The sequence below is a fragment of the Salmo trutta genome, chromosome 15 (genome assembly GCF_901001165.1).
Source record: "Salmo trutta chromosome 15, fSalTru1.1, whole genome shotgun sequence".
Taxonomy (NCBI): Eukaryota; Metazoa; Chordata; class Actinopteri; order Salmoniformes; family Salmonidae; genus Salmo; species Salmo trutta.
Window position 1 is genome coordinate 60,776,412 of NC_042971.1, and position 17,128 is coordinate 60,793,539.

Sequence of the window (17,128 nt, forward strand, 5' to 3'; positions counted from 1 at the left end):
GGCAGAACAGTTGAAACTGGAGCAGCAGCACGGCCAGGTGGACTGGGGACAGCAAGGAGTCATCATGCCAGGTAGTCCTGAGGCATGGTCCTAGTGCTCAGGTCCTCCGAGAGAGCAAGAAAGAGAGAATTAGAGTGAACATACTTAAATTCACACAGGACACCGGATAAGACAGGAGAAATACTCCAGATATAACAGACTGACCCTAGCCCCCCGACACAAACTACTGCAGCATAAATACTGGAGGCTGAGACAGGAGGGGTCAGGAGACACTGTGGCCCCATCCGACGATACCCCCGGACAGGGCCAAACAGGCAGGGTATATCCCCACCCACTTTGCCAAAGCACAGCCCCCACACCACTAGAGGGAAAACTTCAACCACCAACTTACCATCCTGAGAAAAGGCAGAGTATAGCCCACAAAGATCTCCGCCACGGCACAACCCAAGGGGGGCGCCAACCCAGACAGGAAGACCATGTCAGTGACTCAACCCACTCAAGTGATGCACCCCTCCTAGGGACGGTATGGAAGAACACCAATAAGCCAGTGACTCAGCCCCTGTAATAGGGTTAGAGGCAGAGAATCCCAGTGGCGAGAGGGGAACCGGCCAGGCAGAGACGGCAAGGGCGGTTCGTTGCTCCAGAGCCTTTCTGTTCACCTTCACACTCCTGGGCCAGACTACACTCAATCATAGGACCAACTGAAGAGATGAGTCTTCAGTAAAGACTTAAAGGTTGAAACCGAGTCTGCGTCTCTCACATGAGTAGGCAGACCATTCCATAAAAATGGAGCTCTATAGGAGAAAGCCCTGCCTCCAGCTGTTTGCTTAGAAATTCTAGGGACAATTAGGAGGCCTGCATCTTGTGACCGTAGCGTACGTGTAGGTATGTACGGCAGGACAAAATCGGAAAGATGGGTAGGAGCAAGCCCATGTAATGCTTTGTAAGTTAGCAGTAAAACCTTGAAATCAGCCCTTGCCTTAACAGGAAGCCAGTGTAGGGAGGCTAGCACTGGAGTAATATGATCACATTTTTTGGTTCTAGTCAGGATTCTAGCAGCCGTATTTAGCACTAACTGAAGTTTATTTAGTGCTTTGTCCGGGTAGCCGGAAAGTAGAGCATTGCAGTAGTCCAACCTAGAAGTAACAAAAGCATGGATTACTTTTTCTGCATCATTTTTGGACAGAAAGTTTCTGATTTTTGCAATGTTACGTAGATGGAAAAAAGCTGTCTTTGAAACAAGAACATCTTGATATGTTCTTCAAAAGAGAGATCAGGGTCCAGAGTAACGCCAAGGTCCTTCACCGTTTTATTTGAGACTACAACCATCAAGATTAATTGTCAGATTCAACAGAAGATCTCTTTGTTTCTTGGGACCTAGAACAAGCATCTCTGTTTTGTCCGAGTTTAAAAGTAGAAAGTTTGCAGCCATCCACTTCCTTATGTCTGAAACACAGGCTTCTAGCGAGGGCAATTTTGGGGCTTCACCATGTTTCATTGAAATGTACAGCTGTGTGTCGTCCGCATAGCAGTGAAATTTAACATTATGTTTTCGAATGACATCCCCAAGAGGTAAAATATATAGTGAAAACAATAGTGGTCCTAAAACCGAACCTTGAGGAACACCGAAATTTACAGTTGATTTGTCAGGAGAAACCATCCCCAGAGACAAACTGATATCTTTCCGACAGATAAGATCTAAACCAGGCCAGAACTTGTCCTTGTAGACCAATTTGGGTTTCCAATCTCTCCAAAAGAATGTGGTGATCGATGGTATCAAAAGCAGCACTAAGATCTAGGAGCACGAGGACAGATGCAGAGCCTCGGTCTGACGTCATTTACCACCTTCACAAGTGCAGTCTCAGTGCTACGATGGGGTCTAAAACCAGACTGAAGCGTTTCGTATAGATTGTTTGTCTTCAGGAAGGCAGTGAGTTGCTGCGCAACAGCTTTTTCTAAACTTTTTGAGAGGAATGGGAGATTCGATATAGGCCGATAGTTTTTTATATTTTCTGGGTCAAGGTTTTGCTTTTTCAAGAGAGGCTTTATTAGTGGCACTTTTAGTGAGTTTGGTAAACATCCGGTGGATAGAGAGCCGTTTATTATGTTCAACATAGGAGGGCCAAGCACAGGAAGCAGCTCTTTCAGTAGTTTAGTTGGAATAGGGTCCAGTATGCAGCTTCAAGGTTTAGAGGCCATGATTATTTTCATCATTGTGTCAAGAGATATAGTCCTAAAACACTTTAGTATCTCCCTTGATCCTAGGTCCTGGCAGAGTTGTGCAGACTCAGGACAATGGAGCTTTGGAGGAATACGCAGATTAAAAGAGGAGTCCGTAATTTGCTTTCTAATGATCATGATCTTTTCCTCAGAATTTCATGAATTTATTACTGCTGAAGTGAAAGCCATCCTCTCTTGGGGAATGCTGCTTTTTAGTTAGCTTTGTGACAGTATCAAAAAGAAATTTCGGATTGTTCTTATTTTCCTCAAATAAGTTGGAAAAATAGGATGATCGAGCAGCAGTGAGGGCTCTTCAATACTGTACGGTACTGTCTTTCCAAGCTAGTCGGAAGACTTCCAGTTTGGTGTGTTCTTGACAGCTTTGGCCGGTACTGTACGTCATTCCCAAACATTCTATATGAATTTATGAAAACGTGAAAATGGCTGATTGCGCGCTTGTCAGAAATGTAACAAAAAGTGTAGTTCATCCTGGGGGTGTCTATGACCAGATTTGAATACATTCTCATGTTTCTAAAATGCTGTCCTTTGCACTTTTTAAGCATAAAGTATGTTTTGTGTGCACTACGTCATCACACACTAATTTTGATCTGCAACAGTTTGGTGGAAACACCACTGGAAACACCACTGGTGGGAAAAGGTGCATATTTTCTTTGTGGATTTTAGAATATACAACCTAGCTTGTGACCATGTATAGCACCTTCTTGTGACTGTGACATAGTAGTCTTAGTTTGTTCCTCTCTAAATGTAGTCTGGGAAATAACTTGGAATAGAACAAACCAACCCCCTTTTGGAAAGAGAAAATGACTCTCACTCACACCCTCTTTCTCTCCTTTCGCTCTCGTCTCATTCTTGTGCTCTTTCTCACTCTCTCGCAGTTTCTTTCTTGCCTTCTCTCTTTTTAATTTCTCTCACACACTTTCTTTTTCTCTCTCGCCCGCCAGCTCTCTCTCTCTCTCTCTCTCTCTCTCTCCCTCTCCCTCTCTCAGAATAGGGCCTGCCCTCCATAGCAGCCTCTGTCAGGATAAAAACATTCCACTGTTAGGTCTCTGTTGAAATAACAAGAGCGCTAAACAATTGGGCCAAGGTCTTCTCCACGCTACTCACTCTCACCCATTGTGTCGTTTTTTATTAATGAGTATCGTTATGGGTTGTAACCCACTTTCCCTTTGGTCCTGGATCCATCCCATCGACCAAAGTAGTTTAACTTGCATTCTTGCATAAATATGTATTACTATCCCTACATGCCTATTCATCAACTGTACCATACTAATCCACTTACCATCCATTAGAATAATTGTGTCCTCATTTGCACCCATTTGGTTGATTTGTAGATTGTGATGCTGATTCTTATTTATTTCTGCGGTTGACCAGCGTGGATTGTGTTAGATAAGCTTCAGGATTTTGCAGAGGTTTCTGCAAAACCGATCCATCCCTGCGTGTAATATTCATGACAGAATCTATGTTTTAGTGCTTTATTTGGGGTTGGTGGTGGTGAGCAGCGACTGGCTTCTTCCTGGGGCTTTCATCTATACATATATAGGGGAAACACTGCAACCCATAAGTGATGTAGCCCTGTTACATCAGCATTACAGCCACAGGCAGTAACCCCACAGACGGTCTGACTCCACATTTCAATTGAAATGTGACGCACACCTATTTAGGTACTAATGGTTTTTGCTTAGTTAAATGTAATCCCTTTAAAACCCGACGCTTCCTATACTTGCATCACATTGCAATGGGATTCAGAGGATTTAAACCTACTTTATTGCCCCAGCCTTGCAGCTGGGGTTTATCACACTGTGCTTCCCGAATGGAACCCTATTCCCTATATAGTGCAATACTTTTGACCAGGACCCGATGAAACCCTATTCCCTATATAGTGCACTACTTTGGACCGTGGCCCTATGGAACCCTATTCCCTATATAGTGCACTACTTTTGACCAGGACCCTATGGAACCCTATTCCCTATATAGTGCACTACTTTGGACCGTGGCCCTATGGAACCCTATTCCCTATATAGTGCACTACTTTTGACCAGGACCCTATGGAACCCTATTCCCTATATAGTGCACTACTTTGGACCGTGGCCCTATGGAACCCTATTCCCTATATAGCGCACTACTTTTGACCAGGGCCCTATGGAACCCTATTCCCTATATAGCGCACTACTTTTGACCAGGGCCTATATGGCACTATGGGGATAGGGTGCCATTGGGGACAGTGACAAAGATGAAATAAGTTTTAGTGGAAAGAAGGCATCAAACAACTATTTCTTTATTAGTGGGACTTGCATTGAGCTGGATGTATAATTTGTAGAAAGTGACTTTTTGGACCTGAATGCCAAAACATTCAAGAGGTAAAGGTGCTGAAAGTTGATCCCCTGCCACCATACTGTGAGACATAGAAACATCAATCACTGGAAAGGATAAACGGGTGAGATGGCTAACATTTTTAAAAGCTTACACACAAGGTTGGCAAACTATTTTTATAATTTCTTAAGTTTTAAAATACAAATGTTGACATTTTTTCACAGCAAAAAAAATCCTACCGATTTTAAAAAAATAAAAAAACGTTTAGTAAATTCCTCAAATACATGTTTATTATGTTGTAGTGTAAACTACTTTACATCTGAGGTGTTTGTTGTGCCCACCATTGGTTGAGTCATAACATTCTTTTGAATAGAGGGTGGGTGATATGTTTTGGCTGATAAATGTAATAAAATGGACATTTTTAGCTTTTCAAATGGTACCATAAACATGGTTGGAGATCCACACATCAGAGAATAACTATCTGTTGTAAATTATACTGTCAATCCTCCATAGAAAACCTATTGAAATATAGATAATGGAATGGACATGACCATTTTTAAATTGACATTCGACAGTGGGTGGACCTGCGGCCGTCTTATAGACAGCTCAATTCCGGAATTGCGTTTAACAAACCATGACTCTATGCACAAGGACTACTTTTAACAATGTACGCTGGACATTTTTACAATAACGTTTACTGGAAGAACTGTGCATATGCAAAGTTTGGTAACAAGAATTTCGGTAAAACCTCCCTTTTATATCCACGTTTTCAAAAAACTCTTAAATATCTGCTCTGACTTAAGATTCAACGATGTATACAGAAAGAATGGTTTCAGCTATGACGTGACACACATCTATTTTGGTTATTGAACTACAGTAAGTGAAGGTGAAGTGGATTTACACCTGGTAACTAAATTTCTGTAACATAATTTTATCATGGGTCCCTGATGCATAAGAAATTAATTAATATCATTCTCTTCATGGTGATGTATCCTAAATGGGTACACAAAAGGTATACATATGAAATATCATCCTTTTGCTTATTTGGGTATTATTTTACACACTATTATATGCTGCTATTTTTTTAATGAGCTCTGCCCTCAAACAAGACCAAATTTGGTTGGTCTGAACCAATCAAAGATGTCTGTTTCACAAGTTTGGACAGCATAGTAAAGTACAATACAGTATATTATAGTGTACTCAAATGTAGAGTGCTCTACTGTGTACTGAACTCTACTGTAAGATATACTTCATCGGCCATTTACATAAAACCATTTTTTTTGTGGCGTCAGCATACAAATACACAACACTATTACATGCAGTACTGAAAACTTGAAAGTCACACAGTTACATATTTACATACTGTATTCAAAGCCTGCAGCCTACAGTCCCACCGTGGTATTGGGCCTGCATCTGTCCCCTGTCCCACTGGTTCAGCAGCTTTATGGCTGATGGAACAACTTACCCTGCTTCTATTAACATTGGGCAAGATTTTGTGTGGGGTCCTCTATGATGCACTTCGCCTTGTCCGTTGCCCGTTAATTATAGAGACAATGAATTCCCCCCCCACTCCCGCACTGCAAACTCGGCACAAACTGTTCTCCATTTTGGGAGCAAATTTGTTTTCAGCACTTTTATTTCCATGACTGATCAAAACTAGTTTTTCCTCATGGCTCTGTCTTGTCTCTCTGCAGGAGACGTATGGTGAGCAATGTTTGGAACATCAAATCGCAATAAAATCACAGTATCAAATCCCATATATAATGACCAAAAATATAAACGCAACATGTAAAGTGTTGGTTTCATATACTGCAATAAAAACATCTCAAATGTTCCATATGCACAAAGCTTATTTCTCTCGAATTGTGTGCACATACACTATATATACTAAAGTATGTAGACGCCCCTTCAAATGAGTGGATTTGGCTATTTCAGCCACATTGCTGACGGGTGTATAAAATCAAGCTCATTGCAATGCAATTTCCATAGACAAACATTGGCAGTAGATTGGCCTTACGGAAGAGCTCAGTGTGACTTTCAACGTGGCACCGTCATAGGATACCACGTTTTCAAGACGTCAGTTCGTCAAATTTCTGCCACGCTAGAGCTGCCGCGGTCAGTTAAGTGCTCTTTATTGTGAAATGGAAACGTCTAGGAGCAACAACTGCTCAGTCGGGAAGTGGTAGGCCACATAAGGTCTTTAGAATGGGACCATCGAGTGCTGAAGCGCGTAGTGCATTGAAGTCATCTGTCCTTGTTTGCAAAACTCCCCAAGTTCCAAATGTCAGCACAAGAGCTGTTAGTCGGGAGCTTCATGAAATGGGTTTCCATGGCTGAGCAGCCGCACACAAGCCTGAGATAACCGTGCGCAATGCCAAGCGTCGGCTGGAGTGGTGTAAATCTCGCCGCCATTGGAATCTGGAGTGATGAATCACGCGTCACCATCTGGCAGACAAATCTGGGTTTGGTGGATGCCAAGAGAACACTACCTGCCCGAATGCATTGTGCCAACTAAAGTTTGGTGGAGGAATAATGGTCTGGGGCTGGTTTTCATGGTTTGGGCCCCTTAGTTCCAGTGAAGGGAAATCTTAATGCTACAGCATACGATGCCATTCTAGACAATTCTGTGCTTCCAACTTTGTGGCAAGAGTTTGGGGAAGGCATTTACCGTTTCAGCATGACAATGTCCCTGTGCACAAAACGAGGTCTATACAGAAATGGTTTGTCAAGATCGGTGTGGATGAACTTGACTGGCCTGCACAGAGCCCTGACCTCAACCTGACCCATTACACCTTTGGGATGAATTGGAACGGCAACTGTGAGCCAGGCCTAATTGACCAACCTCACTAATGCTCTTGTAGCGTGGAAGGCTGTTATAGCAGCGACGGGGGGACAAACTCTATATTAATGCCCATAATTTTGGAATGAGATGTTCGACGAGCAGCTGTCCACATACTTTTGGTCATGTATTTGTTTACATGCCTGTTAGTGAGCATTTCTGCTTTGCCAATATAATCCATCCACTTGACAGGTGTGGGAAATGAAGATGCTATTTAAACAGCATGATTATTACACAGGTGAACCTTGTGCTTGGGACAACTGTACATTTTCGAGTGGCCTTTTTTATCTCAACACAATGCCACATATGTCTCAAGTTGAGGGAGCCTGCAATTGGCATCCTAACAAAAAACGATCAATCTAGACAATACCCCATAATGACAAAGCAAAAACAGGTTTTTAGATTTTCTAATTTATAAAAAATAAAATCACATTCACAGTTGAAGTCGGAAGTTTACATACACCTTAACCAAATACATTTAAACTCAGTGTTTCACAATTCCTGACATTTAATCCTAGTAAAAATTCCCTGTCTTAGCTCCGTTAGGATCACCACTTTATTTTAAGAATGAAATGTCAGAATAATAGTGATTTTTATTTAATTTCTTTCATCACATTCCAGTGGGTCAGAAGTTTACATACACTCAATTAGTATTTGGTAGCATTGCCTTCAAATTGTTTAACTTGGGTCAAACGTTTTGTGTATCCTTCCACAAGCTTCCCACAATAAGTTGGGTGAATTTTGGCCCATTCCTCCTGACAGAGCTGGTGTAACTGAGTCAGGTTTGTAGGCCTTGCTCACACACACTTTTTCAGTTCTGCCCACAAATTGTCTATAGGATTGAGGTCAGGGCTTTGATGGCCACTCCAATACCTTGACTTTGTTGTCCTTAAGCCATTTTGCCACAACTTTGGAAGTATGCTTGGGGTCATTGTCCATTTGGAAGACCCATTTGCAACCAAGCTTTAACTTCCTGACTGATGTCTTGAGATGTTGCTTCAATATATCCACATCATTTTCCTCCCTCATGATACCATCTATTTTGTGAAGTGCACCAGTCCCTCCTGCAGCAAAGCACCCCCACAACATGATGCTGCCAGCCCCGTGCTTCACGGTTGGGATGGTGTTCTTCGGCTTGCAAGCGTCCCCCTTTTTCCTCCAAACATAATGCTGGTCATTATGGCCAAACAGTTCTATTTTTGTTTCATCAGACCAGAGGACATTTCTCCAAAAAGTACGATCGTTGTCCCCATGTGCAGTTGCAAACCGTAGTCTGGCTTTTTTTATGGTGGTTTTGGAGCAGTGGCTTCTTTCAGGTAATGTTGATATAGGACTCGTTTTACTGTGGATATAGATACTTTTGTACCCGTTTCCCCCAGCATCTTCACAAGGTCCTTTGCTGTTCTGGGATTGATTTGCGCTTTTCGCACCAAAGTAAGTTCATCTCTAGGAGACAGAATGCGTCTCCTTCCTGAGCGGTATGATGGCTGCGTGGTCCCATGGTGTTTATACTTGCGTACTATTGTTTGTACAGATGAACGTGGTACCTTAAGGCGTTTGGAAATTGCTCCCAAGGATGAACCAGACTTGTGGAGGTCTTGGCTGATTTTGATTTTCCCATGATGTCAAGCAGAGGCACTGAGTCTGAAAGTAGGCCTTGAAATACATCCACAGGTACACCTCCAATTATGTCAATTAGCCTATCAGAAGCTTCTAAAGACATGACATCATTTTCTGAAATTTTCCAAGCTGTTTAAAGGCACAGTCAACTTAGTGTATGTAAACTTCTGACCCACTGCAATTGTGATACAGTGAATTATAAGTGAAATAATCTGTCTGTAAACAATTGTTGGGAAAATTACTTGTGTCATGCACAAAGTAGATGTCCTGACCGACTTGCCAAAACTATAGTTTGTTAACAAGGAATTTGTGGTGGAAAAACAAGTTTTAATGACTCCAACCTGAGTGTATGTAAACTTCTGACTTCAACAGTACATAAGTATTCAAACCCTTTACCCAGTACTTTTGTTGAAGCACCTTTGGCAGCAATTACATACAGCCTCGAGTCTTCTTGGGTAGGAAGCTATAAGCTTGGCACACCTGTATTTTGGGGGGGGGGGGGGGGGTTCTCCCATTTCTCTCTGCAGATCCCCTCAAGTGCTGTCAGGTTGGGTGGGGAGGGTTGCTGCACAGCTATATTCAGGTCTCTCTAGAGATGTTCAATTCCGGGCTTTGGCTGGGCCAATCGAGGACATTCAGAGACTTGTCCTGAAGCGACTCCTGTGTTGTCTTGGTTGTGTGCTTAGGGTCGTTGTCCTGTTGGAAGATGAACCTTCACCCCAGTCTGAGGTCCTGAGCGCTCTGGAGCAGATTTCCATCAAGGATCTCTGTACTTTTCTCTGTTCATCTTTGCCTCGATCTTGACTAGTCTCCCAGTCCCTGCTGCTGAAAAACAACCCTACAGCATGATGCTTCCACCACCATAGGGATGGTGCCAGGTTTCCTACAGACTTGACGCTTGGCACATCATAGAGTCCATGCCTCGATGATATGAAGTTGATTGAATGTAGACCCTACATTGTCTAGACTTGTTTTCTGGTCTTGCCTCATTTGACTGTATGAAATGAATTCAAATAGGTTTTTCCCAAGCAGAGCTTTAAGCCACGTCTTTAGTGGAACACATTAGTTCTGCAGTTAAACTACTGTAAATGAGGCATGTCTATGAGAGTCCTAATTGACACCCTATTCCCTATTTAGTGCATTACTTATGAGAAATTCCATATTAAGGCCAACCTGCTCATGGAAAAACAAAATCCCTTAATTCCTTATTAAACTACTTAAAGATTTACATTGAATGTGTGTATTTTGAAGTAAAGACTACATTTTTTTTTTTTAGTTTTTTTTTTACAACAAGGTAGGATGGAAAGGCTCTTTTTCCAGTCAACCAGAATTCATAGCTTTTGACAATGGGCTCACACAACTTGTTTTGATACTCCCATCTGTCCCCCTGTGTTTCTGACCCAGTCGGAAGGTTAATGAATCAATAAAGAAATGTTTGTCCATTCCGTGCTATTATAGAAAGAACACTGATTTGGACAGGCAGTGCCACATCCGTAATGTTTTTTTGAGGAGAGGTTGTTATTGTCGACTCATTTTGAGTATGATTGAATGCAAACTTGCTGTGCAAAGTTAACTTTCATCAAGAGCTTAGGTGTGTGTGTGTGTGATTGGTTTCCTTTCTCTCTTTGTCAGTACTCGTTCTAAGCGTAACGGATGTGACCATTACGGACAAGCTAGCGGGCAATTTTTATCTGTGTGTGTGATCTATCTATACTCCCGTTCTCATATGAACTGCAATCATGCCTTGTTCTGCTAACTGGAGCATTGCATGTGATCACATGGCATAATAAAGGTCTGATATTTTATTTTTATCCAGAAACCTTCACTGGTCATACTGAGTTTAACTTCCTGAGTAACTACGGGTACCCCCCAGTGGCAATCTTGGTCTGTGTAGTCTGCCCTGTGCATGCTTGTTAACTGCAACTGGCAAGCCTTAGGTGATTTTACAATCTGACAACAAATGTATACTAAAATACAAACACTATTCCACTGGTAGGTTATAATTTAATGTTTTTTTATTTTTTTTTACACCATTTCACATGACACAAATGAAGTTTAACCCTTCATAGGAAAGACATCAACATAATGACATACGCCAATATATAGTAGAGATGATCAAGGATGAGTGAAGAATGAGTCCATCTAGCTCAAATAAACAAGGGAATGAAATGCGTATCAGTTCCTGAGTCTAGGCTTAGAGGTATACACTCAGACTCTGTCGGTCGATCGATCGATCGATCGATCGACAGAGTCTAGGAGCCAAGATGATTTGGATGGACTCCTGTAGAGCATCTTCTGTTTCCAAAAGGCATCAAATGAATCTATGAAAGTGATTCCAACAGTGCTACAGTGTGGTGTGTGTGTGTCCAGATGTGTATTGCCAGTAGCCTGCTGAATATTTCACATCCACGGCTCAACGATGGTACCTTACCTGAGATAATTGGCCACTTTAAAAAAAAATAATAATAATCTTGCATTGCTAGAATCAGTTCTTTTAAAATACATTTTCAGAAGTTCTGAGCTAGCCCTCCTGATGTCGTTTGACCCCACATTTTTCTTTAAAAAAAAATGTATTTCACCTTTATTTAACCAGGTAGGCCAGTTGAGAACAAGTTCTCATTTACAACTGCGACCTGGCCAAGATAAAGCAAAGCAGTGCGACAAAAAAACAACAGAGTTACACATGGAATAAACAAACGTACAGTCAATAACAATAGAAAAATCTGTGTATAGTGTGTACAAATGAAGTAAGGAGGTAAGGCAATAAATAGGCCAATAGTGGCGAAGTAATTTCAATTTAGCAATTTACACTGAAGTGATATGTACAGATGAGGATGTGCAAGTAGAAATACTGGTGTGCTAAAGAGCAGAAAAACAAATATGGGGATGAGGTAGGTAGTTGGTTAGATGGGCTATTTACAGATGGGCTGTGTACAGCTGCAGCAATCGGTAAGCTGCTCTGACAGCTGACACTTAATGTTAATGAGGGAGATATGTCTCCAATTTCAGTGATTTTCTTTTGCAATTCATTCCAGTCATTGGCAGCAGAGAACTGGAAGGAAAGGCGGCCAAATGAGGTGTTGTCTTTGGGGATGACCAGTGAAATATACCTGCTGGAGCTCGTGCTACGGGTGGGTGTTGCTATGGTGACCAGTGAGCTGAGATAAGGTGGACCCTTACCCAGCAAAGTCCCATAGACGACCTGGAGCCAGTGGGTTTGGCAACGAATATGTAGCGAGGACCAGCCAACGAGAGCATACAGGTTGCAGTGGTGGGTAGTATATGGGGCTTTGGGGACAAAATGGATGGCACTGTAATAGACTGCATCCAATTTGCTGAGTAGGGTATTGGAGGCTATTTTGTAATGACAGTTTTACGAGGGTATACTTGGCAGCATGAGTGAAGGAGGCTTTGTTGCGAAATAGGACGCCGATTCGAGATTTAACTTTGGATTGGAGATGCTTAATGTGAGTCTGGAAGGAGAGTTTAGTCTAGCCAGACACCTAGGTATTTGTAGTTGTCCACATATTCTAAGTCAGAACCATCCAGAGTAGTGATGCTAGTCGGGCGTGCGGGCAGCGATCGGTTGAAGAGCATGCATTTCGTTTTACTAGCATTTAAGAGCAGTTGGAGGCTTCGGAAGGGGTGTTCTATGGCGTTGAAGCTCGTTTCGGAGGTTAGTTAACACAGTGTCCAAAGAAGGGCCAGAAGTATACAGAATGGTGTCGTCTGCGTAGAGGTGGATCAAAGAATCACCAGCAGCAAGAGCGACATCATTGATATATACAGAAAAGAGAGTCGGCCCGAGAATTGAACCCTGTGGCACCCCCATAGACTGCCAGAGGTCTGGACAACAGGCCCTCCGATTTGACACACTGAACTCAATCTGAGAAGTAGTTGGTGAACCAGGCGAGGCGGTCATAAGAGAAACCAAGGCTGTTGAGTCTGCAAATAAGAATACGGTGATTGACGACAACAACAACAAAAAATACTGAATATTTACATGAGACAAAAACAAACACGTCTTACTGCTGCGCCATCTTGGAAATTCTGATTACATGGATTACGACAGCGTCAGTTCCCGGCATCTGTCATAAAACAGTCGGAAGCAGCCTTGTAATGTCCTGTACTCGTGCTCCAGGATAGCACAAGGTTTTTGCCCTGGGAACCAATATGTTTCTTACAATAGAACTGCAGATGACGACAGTTGGTGCAATGGCTGAGGAGGTCCGGCCATTCTTTCGCCTTGAGGGATTTTTGAAACCCCTCGAGGACCGAAGGGCTGCGGGGCCCCCGCCAGCAGTAGCATCCATCATGGATGATGAGTGGACTGGAGTCTGACAGCCTCACGGTCTGAGGGTGGGAGCTCTAGGTTCGCTACTTGTTTGCGAAGAATAGCCACTTCGCCCCTGTAGTCCTCTGCGAGCAACAGTTGCTACATTGAAAGGCTGGGCGGTCCACATTGTCCAGGAATAAAGCAAAATAAAGACAGCTCCTGCAGCGTTGAAAACGTACAATGGCGACCTCCGTTTGAGAAAGCTGGCTAGCTGGGCTTCAGTGTCTCTCGCCTTACAGGGAATTCTTAACTAAGTGAACAAAACAGCTTACACAAATTGCAAAAGCCGAAATGTGCCCTTTTTAAATCCTCACAGCGGTGAGCACTAAAGCAGTGTCTTTGCACGTACTGTTGGTAGCAGCATCGGCTAACCATGGTAGCTACACAACGCAGTTCCAGCCAGGTCAGATTACAGGGAAAAAAGCAACAGGCAGCAGGGAATACAGCCACAATTAGCATGGGACACCTTCATGGTCCATAAGGGCTAACCACGCTAGCTTGATACTGATAGTCCCATCCATAAGGGCTAACCCTGCTAGCTTGATACTGATAGCTCCCAGCTAGGATGGTAGCTTGAGACTGATAGCTCCCAGCTAGGATGGTAGCTTGAGACTGATAGTCCCATCCATAAGGGCTAACCACGTCGCGGACTGTGTTCAAGCTGTTTGTGGGAAACCCTGCTAGCTTGATACTGATAGTCCCATCCATAAGGGCTAACCCTGCTAGCTTGATACTGATAGCTCCCAGCTAGGATGGTAGCTTGAGACTGATAGCTCCCAGCTAGGATGGTAGCTTGAGACTGATAGTCCCATCCATAAGGGCTAACCACGTCGCGGACTGTGTTCAAGCTGTTTGTGGGAAACCCTGCTAGCTTGATACTGATAGCTACCAGCTAGGCTAATAGCTAGCTACGGCAAACAACTTCAGGCTTTTTGGTCTGGCAGTATCCCGGGACAGATGGTAGAGGTCACAGGTTCTAAAAGTGTATATAAATCAAACTTTGTAAGGAAACAACTTTACAAAAAAATACAACCGAACGTCTCGTTCAGCATGCTGCCACATTTTATGTCTCTCAATTGCGCTTGTTTACAAATACAGTTTACATGAAAGGGGAGGTTAACTTTGCCCCAGACAATCGATCTGAGATCGACTTCAGTTTCAGTCATGGGATTTTTGTTGTTGTTTTAACCCCTGCTAATGTTTTAATAGATTCAGAGTTTATTTGTCACATGGACAGGATACAACTGGTGTTAAACAGGTACAGTGAGATTCTTAACTTGAAAGTTCTTTCCCGTGCCTGGCTACTCAAACTCCTTGCTCCAGCCAAACGCTATACCACTCATGCAGGGGTATTAGAGTGGTTGATGTGGGTTTATACATATAAAGTGACTGGTAGTAGGATATACACAGAGTGTACAAAACATTAGGAACATGAGACTGACCAGATTAAAGCTATGCTCTCTTATTGATGTCACTTGTTAAATCCACTTCAATTAAAGGATTTTCTTTTTTTGAAGCCTTGAGATAATTGAGATGAATTTTGTATGTGTTCCATTAAAATGGGCAAGACAAAATATTTAAGTGCCTTTGTTTGAACAATGGTAGTAGGTGCTAGGTGTGCTGGTTTGTGTCAAGAAGTGCCACGCTGCTGAAATGTTCACGCTTAACAGTTTGTGTATCAAGAATGGTCCACCATCCAAAGAACATCGAGCCAACTTAACACCAACAGTCGGAAGCGTTGGCGTCAACATGGGCCAGCATCCCTGTGGAATGCTTTCGACACCTTGTAGAGTCCATGCCCAGACGAATTGAGGTTGTTCTGAGGGCAAAATGGAGTGCAACTTAATATTAGGAACCTGTTCCTAATGTTTTGTGAAATCAGTTTACATGCAAACAGGGCTGAAAAGTGACTAGTAGAAGGAATATAATAAATACTGACAGTAATATACCAATGGTAATATATAATCTCCGGAAAAAAAGAAACAACCCTTTTTCAGGACCCTGTCTTTCAAAGAATTTGTAAAAATCCAAATATCTTCATTGTAAAGGGGTTAAACACTGTTTCCCATGCTTGTTCAATGAACCATAATCAATTAATGAACATGCACCTGTGGAACAGTCGTTAAGACACTAACAGCTTACAGATGGTAGGCAATTAAGGTCACAGTTAGGAAAACTTGGGACACTAAAGAGGCCTTTCTACTGACTCTGAAAAACACCAAAAGAAAGATGCCCAGGGTCCCTGCTCATCTGCGTGAACGTGCCTTAGGCACGCTGCAAGAAGGCATGAGGACTGCAGATGTGACCAGGGCAATAAATTGCAATGTCTGTACTGTGAGACGCCTAAGACAGCGCTACAGGATGGACAGCTGATCGTCCTCAGAGTGGCAGACAACGTGTAACAACACCTGCACAGGATCGTAACATCTGAACATCACACCTGCGGGACAGGTACAGGATGGCAACAACTGTCCAAGTTACACCAAGAACGCACAATCCCTCCATCAGTGCTCAGACTGTCTGCAATAGGCTGAGAGAGGCTGGACTGAGGGCTTGTAGGCCTGTTGTAAGGCAGGTCCTCACCAGACATCACTGGCAACAACTTCACCTATGGGCACAAAGGACTGACAGGACTGGCAAAAAGTGCTCGTCACTGACGAGTTGCGGTTGTCTCACCAGGGGTGATGGTCGGATTCGTGGTTATCGTCGACGGAATCAGCGTTACACCGAGGCCTGTACTCTCAATCTCAATCCCATTGAGTACTTCTGGGACCTGTTGGATCGGAGGGTGAGGGCTAGGGCCATTCCCCCCCCAGAAATGTGCGGGAACTTGCAGGTGCCTTGGTGGAAGAGTGGGGTAACATCTCACAGCAAGAACTGGCAAATCTGGTGCAGTCCATGAGGAGAAGATGCACTGCAGTACTTAATGCAGCTGGCGGCCACATCAGTAACTCCAATCAAATTTATTTTTCTAGCCCTTCTTACATCAGCTGATGTCACAAAGTGCTGTACAGAAACCCAGCCTAAAACCCCGAACAGGTATAGAAGCACTGACTGTTACTTTTGATTTTGACCCCCCCCCCCCCCCCTTGTTCAGGGACACATTACATTTCTGTTAGTCACATGTCTGTGGAACTTGTTCAGTTTGTCTGTTGAATCTTGTTCTTACAAATATTTACACATGTTAAGTTTGCTGAAAATAAACGTACGCATTTACCAGTGAGAGGACGTTTCTTTCTTTTTTCTGAGTTGACATGTAAACAGGAGTAATATTGACTAGTAGCAGAATAAATAACAACTAATGTAATGACACTCAATAATCAATGGTCAGCAGGGTAATGGTTATTTAATCAATCATTTTAGCAGCAGCGCAGGTTGTCTGAGTGGGTAGAGACCTGTTGACGGGCACAGTCAGTGTGGCTAGTCTATAGTAGAGCAGTAGTTATTAACCGTTTTAACAGTCTAGAAGCTATGCGAGTCTGGTCTGAGCCTTGATGCACCGGTACCGCCTGCCGGACTGTAGCATGGGGGACAGTCCAAGTTTCGGGTGGCTGGAGTCTTTGGTACATTTTTGGGTGCTTCTCGTATATAATAGTCTCCTGTGTTCTTGGAGGGAGTTGTTATTCCTCACACTCCCTGGCTTTTATACGCCGGCGGGCCGCTGCGATACGCCGGCGGGCCGCTGCGATACGCCGGCGGGCCGGGCCGCTGCGATACGCCGGCGGGCCGCTGCGATACGCCGGCTGGCCGCTGCGATACGCCAGCTGGAGGAGAGCACGATA

The 17,128-nt window shown here is 43.3% G+C and overlaps 1 protein-coding gene across 5 annotated transcripts in view; it reads left to right on the top strand.

Annotated features, from left to right (window-relative positions):
- Positions 1-17,128, top strand: part of ptpn13 (protein tyrosine phosphatase non-receptor type 13) — a 149,915-nt gene that overhangs the window by 8,354 nt on the left and 124,433 nt on the right. The window lies entirely within an intron of this gene.